We start from the raw sequence: 13,107 nt of genomic DNA, 5'->3' as shown, positions 1-13,107 counted from the left end.
CAAATGGGAATTGGGGCACTGAAATTCACTGCTTCTGGGATTGCCTCTTCTGTCTTCTTTGAATTCAGGCAATCACTTGGATCCTTTTGTCACTGCAATTTACCAATAGTTTATGGCTCAGCTTGTTGTTAAGTGAAGCCTACTTCACTTTATCAGGACTTAGCTTGATGGATTATGAGGGTAGATTTACTTTTGAACTAAAGAAGTCATAGCATGATCCAGAAACAGCAGCAACAAAACAGTGAACAAGTATTTCAGCCAAAATGGGAAAGGGCAGAGGTGGGGCCACAAACCAGCTGCTAAGAGCAGTGGCCTTTTGTGAGCTGTAACACTTGCTGGACATAGAAATGGATGACTGAAGAAGGAACAGTTCTTGCTTTTCCAGCCTTGTTTGCACTCTGAAAATATATCCAGAGCTCCCTCTGGCTAAGGAGGCACCACCCAGTCCTCTCTTCAACTTGAAGCACTTGTCAGTGCTGTGTCACAAGATTTGTGAAGCAATCCCTGAGATATGGAGCTGTTTAGTAGAGGCAGAAAGGCAGAAGTGCAGACTGGGGGCTGGATTAATTTCCCTCAGTGTTAGTGGGACAGGGGATGAAGAGGAGGAGAAAGGAGAAGTTTCCTTAGGTTTGCCATGCAAAGCCTGGTTTTAGAGGTTGGTCTGAATTTTCAAACTAAGGCTTATCTACATCATTTACCTGAATATGGTATTGTTTGCCCTGGAGGGAAGGCTCCTACTTGTGCTCTAAGCATCTGCCAACCCCTGGGCCTGCAGAGTGCAATATGGATACTGGGCATGGAGTGGACCAAATACCCTGAGTGCTTGGGTTCAGAATCAGCTGGAGAAATTTACAGACAGAAAAAAAAAAAGAAAAAGGAAAAAGAAAAAGAAAAAGAAAAAAGGGAAAAAAAAAGAAAGAGAAAAAGAAAGAGAAAAAGAGAAAGAGAAAGAAAAAGAAAAAGAGGAAGGAAAAGAGGAAGAAAAAGAGGAAGAAAAAGAGGAAGAAAAAGAAAAAGAAAAAGAGGAAGAAAAAGAAAAAGAGGAAGAAAAAGAGGAAGAAAAAGAAAAAGAAAAAGAGGAAGAAAAAGAGGAAGAAAAAGAGGAAGAAAAAGAAAAAGAAAAAGAAAAGAAAAAGAGGAAGAAAAAGAAAAAGAAAAAGAAAAAGAAAAAGAAAAAGAAAAAGAAAAGAAAAAGAAAAAGAAAAAGAAAAAGAAAAGAAAAAGAAAAAGAAAAAGAAAAAGAAAAAGAAAAAGAAAAAGAAAAGAAGAGGAAAAAGAAAAAGAGAAGATAAAATAAAATAAAATAAAAGTCCATCAAGGTCATTTTTACATTTTAGTTTGCTTCTGTTTCAGAAAGTCCCTGGACTAACATCAGTGGGAATTCAGGTAATTGTTCTGGGGAATATGTATTCCCATGTATGCAATACAGGCTGTTGCTAGAGGTAAGAAAATGTTCTAGGCTAACCTATATCTGGCCCAAGACAGGCACTTTTGTGGCACACTGCACAGAGCAAGGGCATCTTAGCTGAGAGAATCACCAGAAGTTAGGTGTCAGGTGAGAGCCACCTCCTCTCCCTCTGTAGTCAGCAGCAGGAGATAGGAACCTTCACCCACCAAAGAAAGCACACAGATAACTGGCTTACACTAGGTGCCAGCTTTTCATTGGCAATAGTGGGTGAGTTGTCCTGCTGATGGCAGTGTCCATGGAAAACACAGAGGTCATGGATCTGAGCCTGCTTTCAAGCCCGCACGTAGCTTTGCAGTGATGACATCTTCTTGGAGCCTTGGCTGAAAATACAAGGCAGGGGAGAACCAGGCAGAGATGAAGGTCTTGGAAATCACATATGTGTTGCTGCTTCATATATAGGCATCTTCACCTCATCTGTACTCCAGAGCCTAGGCATGGTGGTGGCATGAGGACAGCCACCCAGCAGCAACTTGGAATAGGGTCCTCCAAGTGCTCCTCTGTCTCCAGAGGCCTGGAGACCATTGACATCCCTGAGACCACCACTTCCAGATCCCAAACACTGCCTATTGCAGGCATTTTCACAGGCGTGGAAAGGCCTGAAGATGTGCCAATGCTCCAGATGCCATGTGCTTCTCCTGGCAAAAGGATGCATACCTGCAGTGTTTGTGTGTTCTTCCTCCAGGTGTGGAGTTGGGGTTTCATGTGCAAATGTCTTATTTGGAAGGTACTGGTGTGATCTATGGCTTTGAAAGCTGAGAAGAAATAGTCAAGCTGATGGCTTGCTAGCACTGCCAAATTCCCTGTTCGTGATGGTAAATGCTAATCCCATCTTCTGCACTGTGAGGGCCTGAGTGTAAACTGTCTGCAAAATATTGACTACCAGTGAAATCTCCACAGAAGTCTTCTTCCCCTCTGGCTCTGCTGCTAAGTCTTTGGCAGTCCATATTGTATGCACAGAACCACCCTATAAATCCTTCAAATTAGATTATAGGCTCAACAACATCCCAATGTGGTTTTAATCCCTGTGCTACCTAACATGAACACAAATGTCAGGACAGCAAGGTCAGATTCCTATGACCATCTGTCAGTAGAGCTCTTCCATTAGAAAAAACAGTACTGCTGCAATTCAGTGAGGTTTTATTTGTTAAAGCTATCCTAAAGATTTACATCCTTCTAAGATGCCTAGATTCTAGCATCTTCTGTGACTTGCAGAGAATGACAAGGTGAATCCTGACTGTGAGGGATCAGTGGTAAAACTTCTAACCTCAGTGTAATTAATGGGTAACCTGACCTTGTTTATGGTGTCCACAGAGGGCTGTGCTTTAAAGCTTGCAGCATTTCCTTTGCATTTCAAAAGCACAGCTGGATTCACTGATCTTAGAGATCTTTACCATCTTAAATGATTCGATGATTTGAAAGCTTCTCTTCTAGCACTCCTACCTCCCCACCACGTTGGAGTTGAGAATTGGCTGAAATTCTTTCTTTGCTTCCTCTCCATGCCTTAGTCTTGGCAGCAGCAGGGCTGGCTCTGGTTTCCACAGACCCATGAAGGTGGCAAAGGAGCCCACTGTGCCACCATTGCTTTGGATTACAGAGCCCCTGACCCTCTTTTGAAAGGGCTAAATTCCAATGCTTCTATAAAACTAAGAAACCTGACAAAATTCACAGGAACATCTCTTCCTCCCCTCCCTGTCTCAGACAAGCATCTCAGCTGTTACCTGCTATGGGAAGCACAGGATCAGGCCTAGCAGTCTGACTCCTCACTGATGCTTTAGCCTTCTGACAGCATCTTTTTTTCAAGGAGCCATCCATCCCCCAGCAAGCCCCATCAGAGAGTGCAGCCATACTCAAAATGAAAGTGGGACAGTTCACTTAGAGGGACAGTGTGGGGCAACCAGACCTACAGAACATTTGTCTTTTTTTTCAGAGAGAAAATGTTTGTGCTAAGCAATATGTAAACCACCTTCTCAAGTAGTCAGATGAAGTGTGCTGGGAGGTCACGTTTACCCCAGGCTGATCCCCAGTTCTTGATGTTTACACCAGATCTGAACATGCACTGTAATCAGAATTAAACCTTGGGGATGAAACATGTCATTTGTGCCCTGAATTGCCTGGAGTGGGGATGGGACAAATGCCTTTTATCCAGGTTGTTTCTACAATGTCACCCGGACCTTTGACTCATACAAACAAAAAAATTGGCTGACATGAAAAGGTCGAGGCTTTCTAGAGCTGTCCAAACATATGTCCTAACTACCACATTTTTGCTGCTTGTACAGATTTTCATAACTGTTTATTGTTCTGGGAAATGAGAAAGGGATGTTTACATGGTAGCTAAAGGAACATGTGGCAAAAGGCTGCTAGCTCTGGGATGAACAATATTTTAATCAGAAAAGTGTGGGACATTTCTCTTATCTCTCTAACGTAAGTCTCGAGGTCACAGTCCTCATCCACAGTACTTGGAAGCTGTGCAGTTCTGCATGGGCAAAAGGAGATGGTTGAAACTCATTTGTTTCAGAAGACTTGACTCCTGTCAAATCATATCACTTGGCAGGGGCTGAGGAGGTGTTGTTATGAGTTTTTCATGTTAGAATGAACCATCCAGATGCCTCTCATTGGTTTGGATAAAATCTGACTGGGCTCTATGTCAAACCATAAATCAGTTTGTCATGTCAGAAAACCTGGCACATGGTTTGTTTTAGTATCCAGTCTCCATGGCTTGACCAATGTTTGCTATTCAAATGTGCTCTTCAGAGACAAGCTGGGATGTGACACTATCTCTTATTGCTCTGCTGGCACTCTGAAGAGAAGAGAGAGAAGAGGGAGATGAAGGGAATGAGGTGTTCTTCAGGACACTGTGGAAGTAATAAATAAGTCCAGTAAAGAAAGCTAATACTTCAGCAAATGCTCTTGATTCAGACATGAGGAAGAACAACAGGTTCAAGAGCACAGTACTTCTTCAGAGAAATACGCTGCTGTGTAAAGGAGAGTCATTTGCCTGCATGTGCAGGCTGCCTGATGCTATTTCTTTCCCTCCTTTTCTAAAGGACAGATTTTCTTTTTCCTCCCCTTAAAAAAAAAAAAACAAAACCAAAAATAAATTATTTCATATAAAGGACCGTGTCTCTACTGCAGCTTTTTCTGCAGAAGTAGATGGAAATGCAGAGCTGAGCCCAGCACTGACAAGGAGATGGAGAGGTTGTAAGCTCGCCTCTGCACTGAGCCTTGCTGGGGCAAGTTCTCCTACAGAACCAGCAAAACACTGCCCACAGGAGCTGTTAGAAGAGTTTTTTTCCACATCTAATCTCTAGTTCCTTCCACATAGGAGTGTCTCCTTCACACCTGTGCTGCAGCAGGAAAGAGGGACCTGAGCAGAGAGGTTGCTCCTTAGTTAGGATCCTGCTGTCCGTGAGGATTTGTTTGGGGACCTTGGGCTATTCATTTAAGTTGCTGTGCTGCTTTGCTGTGAAATGGTAACACTGATACCCCTCCATGAGGTAGTGCTGGGATAAAACGAGGCAGGACACAAGGCTGCACACTGAGAGGAACAGACAGACAGATGGACAAATAGGAATTGGACTTTGTTACACCTGCAGAGCAGTCGGCATTTCCCGGCGTGTTTCTGTCAGTCCCAGAACCCTGACAGATAATCCAGCTGGGAAATTAGAGTTGCTCATAACTCAGCCAAAATATCTGCAGGGTCCCTGGCAGGACCTCCCTGCAGGAGGTGAGAGTAGTTAAGAACAGGAGCTCCCAAAAGGAGCAGAGGGCAAGGCTGGGGCTGTTTCAGGAGCGTGGCAGCCCTTTCCACCAGAGGCCTCATCATGTCATTCTATCTGTGATGCCTTAAAAGGCTGCAGAGAGGTGCTGAGGTCCTTATCTCCTGTGGGTGGCTGGTACTTTGGAGATACTATATTAATAGCTATATTAATAGCTCATCCAAAGCATGAATACCAAACTGTCTAATTACTAAACAGATCGTGTGAGCAATCCAAAAAAGCAGAGAGTCTGTCCCCATCCTCTCTTGTTCACAGACACACGAGCAGAGGCAGCACCAAGCTGCAACAAGGTAAGACAGTGACTTATTTTGGTTTTCACTGTCCTTTGGACCCTTTTGTCCTTTTCACCTTCCTGTTGCAACAATTTCTCAGGGCTCTGCGTAGACACCATGAGAGAAGCATTGCTTTCCAACAGGAAGACTGGATTTTTAGAAATTTGTTCCCTTTTTTCTGCCAGGGCTCACACAGATTGTCTCTCTTTGTAGTTCTAGTCTGGTGTTTGGAACCAGGTGCTAACTAACAGCTGCTCTGTAGTTTCTGCACTAATAATATGCTATCGTGTTTTCATGTTCTCAAGCAACACAACCATGTCTAACTATAGACCCTTTCCCAGTTTGAATAGCAAACTGAATGACTTCAGGCAGAAAGCTTTTGATTAGGTTTGGTGGGGTTTTTTTGCTTCTCCATCAGCATTTTCTTCTTTATAGTGAATATATGGAAAATGAATAGATAGTGGTGTTTAAAAAAAACAGAGGACAGAAGGAACATTTTTACTTTTTTCCCCACTTTCAGACCATTTCCTAATGGGCATGGAAGAAAGAAAGGCAAATTACAGGCAATGCTTGCTGATTTCATGCTTAAACAATTACTTGCTATGTGTTACAGCAGCTGTAGGGAAAGAGAAAAGAAAGTGAAATACTGAAACATAACTGTGTGTCAAAGCAGGAATTTGTCAGAAGCAGGCTGTAAAACAGCATTAGCAATAACTGCCAAATGCAGGCTATTGTTACATTAAATTACTTTTAACCTCACCTCATGAGAGCATTAATTTTCAAATGAAGCCTGTAAAAGAGGACTTCTTTGGAAAAACAAGATTGTTTTTGCATGTGTGTCCATTTGTTTAGATACATCGTTAGTATAAACATTTTTGTAACAGAAAGCTCTTTCATCAAAACATCACAAAGTATGATGTGAAGGTAAGAAATAATAATTAGATTTGGCCTGAGAACTAAAGCTATCATATTTGGCACTAAAGTTTGTCTACTGTTCCATTGTTTAGGAAATTAAATGTAAGAAGGCTTTTTTTTTTTTTTTTTTAAATGTTGAGCACTACTCCATAGGTTTTAGCAGGATGGAGCGTCCCTGACACCCCTGGGTATCTGGACTCCTTAGAGCTGACTCAAACCCACGGTTTGTAGGAACTGTCTACTCACTTCACAGTGTTTGGTGTTGGGCTCAGTCTTTAAATGGAGATTTCAAGTTCATTGTCAGCCCAGAGATGCTGGAGATCCACCAAATTTGGCTGAGAGATGGGTGCTTAAACCAGGTGATGGTTGGGCCAGTGGACATGGAGAAGTTGAGCCTGGTCCTGGGGCTGTCTCTTGGGCTGTCATAGCAGTTCATGCAATGTGCCCAGCAATGTTCCCATAGTTGATATGGCCCTGGGTTTGTGCCCAGGCAATTATGCACTCCTGGCCTCTGAAACCATGTGGCCACATCTAAAATATGTCCTAGGGATGGGACTGGCTCCCCAGCCATGCCCAGGTAGGAGTCCTAGCTGGCATCTCTACAACTGACCAGAGCGTCTGGCTGAGTCTTAGTGCCAGGGTGCATTCTGTGGTCCTGTTTGGTTTGTGAGCAGAGATGCAGGCTCTGAGGGTGTCCTTACATCTTCATCCTCACCTTGGATAAGAAGGGGACCCACTCCCACAGTGGGTGTCCTCAGTTAACATGTCTTGCCCAGCTGAGCTAGCTGTCTAGATTTAAGCTGTCGGGGGCCCACGACTGTCAGTGTTGAGACAGCATGGTTAGGAACAAGCTTGTTACACTTTTCATGTGAAGAGCAGTACATAACTTTAGCAGAAGAAAAAAGGAATGTAAAATACTGAACTGTCTGCACACATGCCTATCTTATCTTGAGGCTTACAGCCCCTGCACGGATGCCTTGGAAAGCTTAACATCTTCAGACACCACAGCCAACGCCTCTGCACATCCTTCTGTTCTCCAGCATTAAGAGTCTCACCCCTACACCATGTCCTGCCCTGTTCAGATCTGTAGAGAGCTCCAACCTTCTGGTCCCAACATTGCTGAGATAAATTTTGTAAGGTGGCTGGAGCCCAAAAAAGGTAGCACATCCCAGGAGAGAGTGCAGCACTGACCCTCAGAGGGCCACTAGCAGGACCTGGCAGCTGCCTGAATCATAGAATCATAGAATTGACTGGGTTGGAAGGGACCTCAGAGATCATCAAATCCAACCCTTGATCGACTACCACTGCAGTTACCAGACCATGGCACTGAGTGCCACATCCAGTCTCTTTTTAAATATCTCCAGGGACAGAGAATCCACTACTTCCCTGGGCAGCCCATTCCAATGCCTGATCACCCTCTCCGTGAAGAAATTCTTTCTAATGTCCAACCTAAACTTCCCCTGGCACAACTTAAGAACATGTCCTCTTGTCTTGTTGAAAGTCGTCTGGCAAAAGAGCCCAACCCCCCCCTGGCTACCCCCTCCTTTCAGGGAGTTGTAGAGAGTGATGAGGTCTCCCCTGAGCCACCTCTTCTTTAGACTGAAGCCAGACCTGGTGCTCCTCTTGGCTTCTTTTTTTCCCCAAGATCTTGTTATTAAGCTAAACTGATGTGCCTCTGTACTAAATTGTGCAATGAAAAAATCATGTACAAAACTAATATTTTTTTTACAGAGTAGTCTCACTTCTCCCGTACTAGAAATGTTCTCATGCCCTCAGAGTCTTTGTCTATCATCCAAGCCTCAGGCTAAAACAATAAAAATAACAAAATTGTTCTGGGTGGGTGCTTAGTGTTAAAGTATCACCACTGATGTATTGATAATATTCCATATTAAAAACAAGAAGCAGAAGCAGCATTCCAAACATGTGCAGCAAAATATTAAGTTTGTGGTTTGGTTTGGTTTGGTTTAAATATATATATATATATATATATATATATATATATTGGCCAGAGAGCTCTATCTTAAAAAAAGGCAGGAACATACATGGAGTGATTTTTCACTAGATTTGAATTCGAAAGTGAATTAACCTAAAAAAGACCAAAAGCCTGTTCCCAAAGCAAACCCATTCTAAGGGCAGTCTTTCCAACAATAATGCTTTGTTCTTACCTAGCATTTGAAAATATGATTAATAGATGAATAACTTTACTTTTCCCCTACTAAACAGCAAGCCATCAGAACAAGGCAGACCTTTGATTACAGCTGGCAAGAGGCTGGGAGGGGGCAGGCTCATTGAAACACTTCTTTGATAGAGAAAATGTAAAAGCCCATTTTATGTGGAAGAAAACCAGAGAGAGAAGGGAGTGTGAAGACTGACCTGGGGGTGAAATCCAGGGCTCACAGAAACTGATGGGAGTTTTCACAGAAACTTCTACTAATTTTAGCAAAACTCAGATTGACTCCTTTTCCCTGTAATTTTACTAGTGCCGAGCTTGTGTAGATTTGTATCACCAACAATGATCAATTTTCATATTTCTCCTTACCACTTTTCCTTTTTTTTTTTTTTTTGTAGCTGTGAATTGTCCAAGCAGAGCACTGGCAGCCTGACTCAGTTGTTTTTGTGTGAGATGAATTATTACTGGCCACAATATTTTATCTTTGGCTTTCTATCACAGTGAATACAGTGTCATGCTGGTAAATCTCAGGCTGTTTCAACACTGTTCATCATCTAGTGCTGATTAGCTTTGAGAAGCATAGGTCGTATTACACTGAGTCCTAATTTTTCTGAAAGCAACTGGAGCAATTTTGCCAGGTTTTGCTCAGCTTGCTCTGACAGAAACATGGAATGAGCACTGCCATACAGATTTTAAAGGGATCCATCAACTTCATAAAACTCAAAATGTTTCTGCTGCAGGTTGATTCCCTAGCTACCATTAACACGTGCCACCAAGAAGCAGTGAAACTGGAAGAACAAGAAAAAAATCATTTTCCCAAATTTCACTTCATATTTTCAGTAACATTTTCTGTGAAGTCAGTTATACAGGTTCTCTTTTATAACATTTTTTTCCTGCTGCCTCTGTGAAACTTCCACATCACAATGAATGGGAGCAAAACCCTCCTTAAAAAAGGAAGATAAGTACACTTTCAAACCACATTGTCTAGAGGGTAGAATGGGCACAGACGTGGGGACAGAAACTGTTTCACACGCTTCATAAACAAAACAAATGGGCTTTTAGAACAAATGGGCTTTTAGAATAACGTATTCCCTGTCAAGCTTAGCAGATTTTCACCAAGGTCTCACTGGAAATTTGCATTCTCTCTGTTGGAGGGAAGTAGATAACATTGATTAGAGCTTCTTTTTGGTAGTCAGCAGCTAGAGAAGCAAAGCCTGGCATGCCTACAGATTACCATAAGAAAACAGAAACACCTACAATCCACAGACACCACCACACAGAAGCCCATTCATTTTTTAAATACTGAGTATCCTACTTTCCTATGCATGAAATCCATTGACTGCAACAGGCCCCACAGTCTCCAGCATTGGGTGCAGAAGGCAGTGGGACACTTGAGGGATTGGGATACAGCTGTAATACAAAGAGAGAGATGTGCCAGTGCTGTATAGCATGGAACTCGTCTACAGAACAATAAAAGACAGGAAGCTATGAGAATAAATTCTATTTGTTGGAGTTTACAACTTCTAGATCTAAGCCTCAGCTCAGGAATTTTCATGAGCATGGGTCAAGCACATTGCATCTTACATGGCCTGCTTTTCATATTGTCAAGTATTCCTTCTCTCAACATCCTACTAGGGGAGAAAAGTGGCACTTTTTCCCAGTTCTGGAAAGAGAAGTAAGGGACAGATCTCAGGGCAGATTCAAGTGCTGAAATACAGCGAGGACTGGAAGTTTCAGGGCTGCAGTGACCCAGGACTGGAAGAAGTTAATGGGAAAATATTAAATCATTATAAATAGCCCATTATAAATGGGAACTTGCTGTCAGGGCTGATATCAAGGTCATTAATTTTCACCCTTCATCTCATCAAATTCAGTTAGAAAGGTTCTGCTCTGTGACTTCCTGAAGAATCATAGAATCATAGAGTAGCTTTGGTTGGAAGGGACCTTAGAGATCTTCTACTCCAACCTCTCTGTCATGGGCAGAGATGCTTCTCATCTAGACAAGGTTGCTCATCCAACCTGGCCTTGAATACTTCCAGGAAGGGGGAATCCACAACTTCTCTGGGCAATCTGTTCCAGAGTCTCACCACCCTCGTACTGAAGAACTTCTTCCTAATACCCAGTCTAAACCTATTCTCCTTCAGTTTAAATCCATTTCCCCCTGTCACTGGACACTCTTACGAAAAGCCTCTCTCCAGCTTTTCTGTAGGTTGCCTTCAGGTATTGGAAGGCAGCTATAAGGTCCTCTCAGAGTCTTTTCTTCTTCAGGCTGAAAAATCCCAGATCTTTCAGCATCTCCTCGTAGCAGAGGTGCTCCAGCCCCTGGATCATCTTTGTGGCCTTCCTCTGGACTTGTTCCAAAAATGTGTCTTTCCTATGGTGAGGATATCAGACTGTATGCAGTACTCAAGGTGAGGTCTCACAACTGCAGAGTAAAGGGGGACAGTCACCTCTCTTGATCTGCTGGCCATGCTCCTCTTATGCATCCTAGGATATGTTTGGCCTCCTGAGCTGCATGAGTGCACTGCTGGCCCATGTTGAGCTTCTCAACAATCAACACCTGCAAATCCTACTCTCAACCCACTCTGTACCTATCTTGTAATAGGTTGGTCTGACCCAAATGTAGGACCTTGCACTTGGACTTGTTGAGCCTCATGCAACTGACACTGACTCATTTCTCAAGCTTGCTAAGGCCCCTCTGGATGGGAGCAGAACAGTGAGGGGACTCCAAGATTGCCTGCAAAGCATTTCTGAGCTTCAGTGGTAATAATATTCACATTTCTTTGTAGACCACAACCTTAAATTCAGCTGTGGTGTTATTTGTAGTGTCATCTTACTTAAGTCTTGCAGTTCAGTAACTTGCAGATTCATAATCTAAGGAGGATGTAGATTTATTAGTACGATTATTGTCTTGGGATACAGTTATTTGTTGCTGTGGAATACTGATGACTAAGCAGAAGGTTTAAATATATAGAATTGATTACATGAACACAGTGTGTTGTGCACTATAAAAAGACATATTGTTTGGCTTAAGAAAATCTTTAGGCAGACAGAAGAGAGGAAGAGAGTAGTTGCAAATGTTGGGTGCTGTTGAGTACCCCAGCACATACTTAAAAACCAACTACCAAAGCCCTCTCTTTCAAGGATCTTATATCCATGCTCCACCAGATCTGGAAACCAAGGGACCACAGAACTACAAGCAGCAAAGGATTCAAGCCAGCCCCTTCCCTGCATTTTATGTTTCTGAACATTCAAGTGTTAGGTACTCTTCCTTGCAAATGAGGGGTCTGGATTCCTGGAAACCCATCTGAATATACAGAAGAGCCAGAGTCACTGTGGACTGTGTGCATTTTGGGGAGCAGGCAGCTGGGTAGTCAGCGCTCAGTTGTGTAAAGCATTTATACTGTAGCAACCCAACAAGGACTTGTTAGACTTTATGGTTAGCTATCAGGGGTGAAATGACTGGTGCTGCTTCATAATTTGATTTTTGACTCCTCTCTAAATGACTCAAAAAAAGTACTTGTCTTCCAGCATGAGACACATTATCTTCAAGGCAAGCCGTTGTTAAAAGCCTTTATTTCATTATACTCACAACATTTGAATTTCATTCACATTAAGACAGCAGCTTCACTAGACAGCCATGTGAATATAAACTTGGCAGGGACAAACACAATACATATATCTATCAGGCTAACAATGAATAATATATTTTTTTCAGCTCTATGTGAAGTATTAGAGATGAAATTCACATCAGCAACTAAATGATTGCTTTAATCCTATTATTTAAAGGTCCTGAGCACTTATACAGTTCAAAGTAAGCACAGGCCTAAGAGGATCAACAGCAAGGATTCTACTTCAAAGTGAACCATCTAAGCCCACATTTGCAATCGTAATGTATGTCTGAGCCTATGTCTCAGACCCTCTCAGTTTATCTGTAGTGTATACAAACAGTGGTTGAGCAGAAAAATAACTGTTGCCATACAGAAGGATATCCCTGCAAAACAGAATGTTCCAAATCATATTCAGACAGAGAGGGTGACTATTTCTACTTACATCAAAATCTTGGGAGTCTGAAGTAATGTGGCGTGTGATTTGTAAGGGTAAACATCTTTTGAAAGTTGAAATGTTTGGGAAATAACAACACCAATAGATAGCAAGCATACAAAAAAAGTCTTCAGGGAAGAGATGGCTGTAATATTAAAAAACTGGAGTTTTGGGGAGTTTTTTTTTGTTCGGTTGGTTGGTTCATTGGGTTTTTTTCACCTGTGTTCACTATGAGGCACTTGGACAGCTTCCTGCAGGAGAACACTTCCTTATGGGGATCATCAGAGGTTCTATTTCACACTAAAGCATCTGTAGCAGAGGCATGGAGGAAATAATAAAAAAAAAATAATATGCAAAAAAAGGTTAGAACCACATGGTGTTCACCCAAGAGATCTAAAGGGACTCAAGGTTAAATTGTCTGAAATAATAATGATTCATGGCCTTCTTTAAAACAGGCTTAGA

At 42.4% G+C, this 13,107-nt stretch overlaps 1 protein-coding gene across 1 annotated transcript in view; it reads left to right on the top strand.

Moving 5' to 3' along the window:
- The first annotated feature begins 5,467 nt into the window (after positions 1 to 5,467).
- The window catches only part of FHL2 (four and a half LIM domains 2), a 41,690-nt gene continuing 34,050 nt past the window's right edge, over positions 5,468 to 13,107 (top strand). The window contains exon 1 of the mRNA XM_030462953.1: positions 5,468 to 5,534. The gene's annotated coding sequence lies outside the window, so the exon portion shown is untranslated. The remainder of the gene's footprint in view (positions 5,535 to 13,107) is intronic.

The sequence above is a fragment of the Calypte anna genome, chromosome 1 (genome assembly GCF_003957555.1).
Source record: "Calypte anna isolate BGI_N300 chromosome 1, bCalAnn1_v1.p, whole genome shotgun sequence".
Classification (NCBI taxonomy): Eukaryota; Metazoa; Chordata; class Aves; order Apodiformes; family Trochilidae; genus Calypte; species Calypte anna.
Note: the sequence above shows the minus strand (reverse complement) of the source record. Positions and strands in the feature narration are given on the sequence as shown.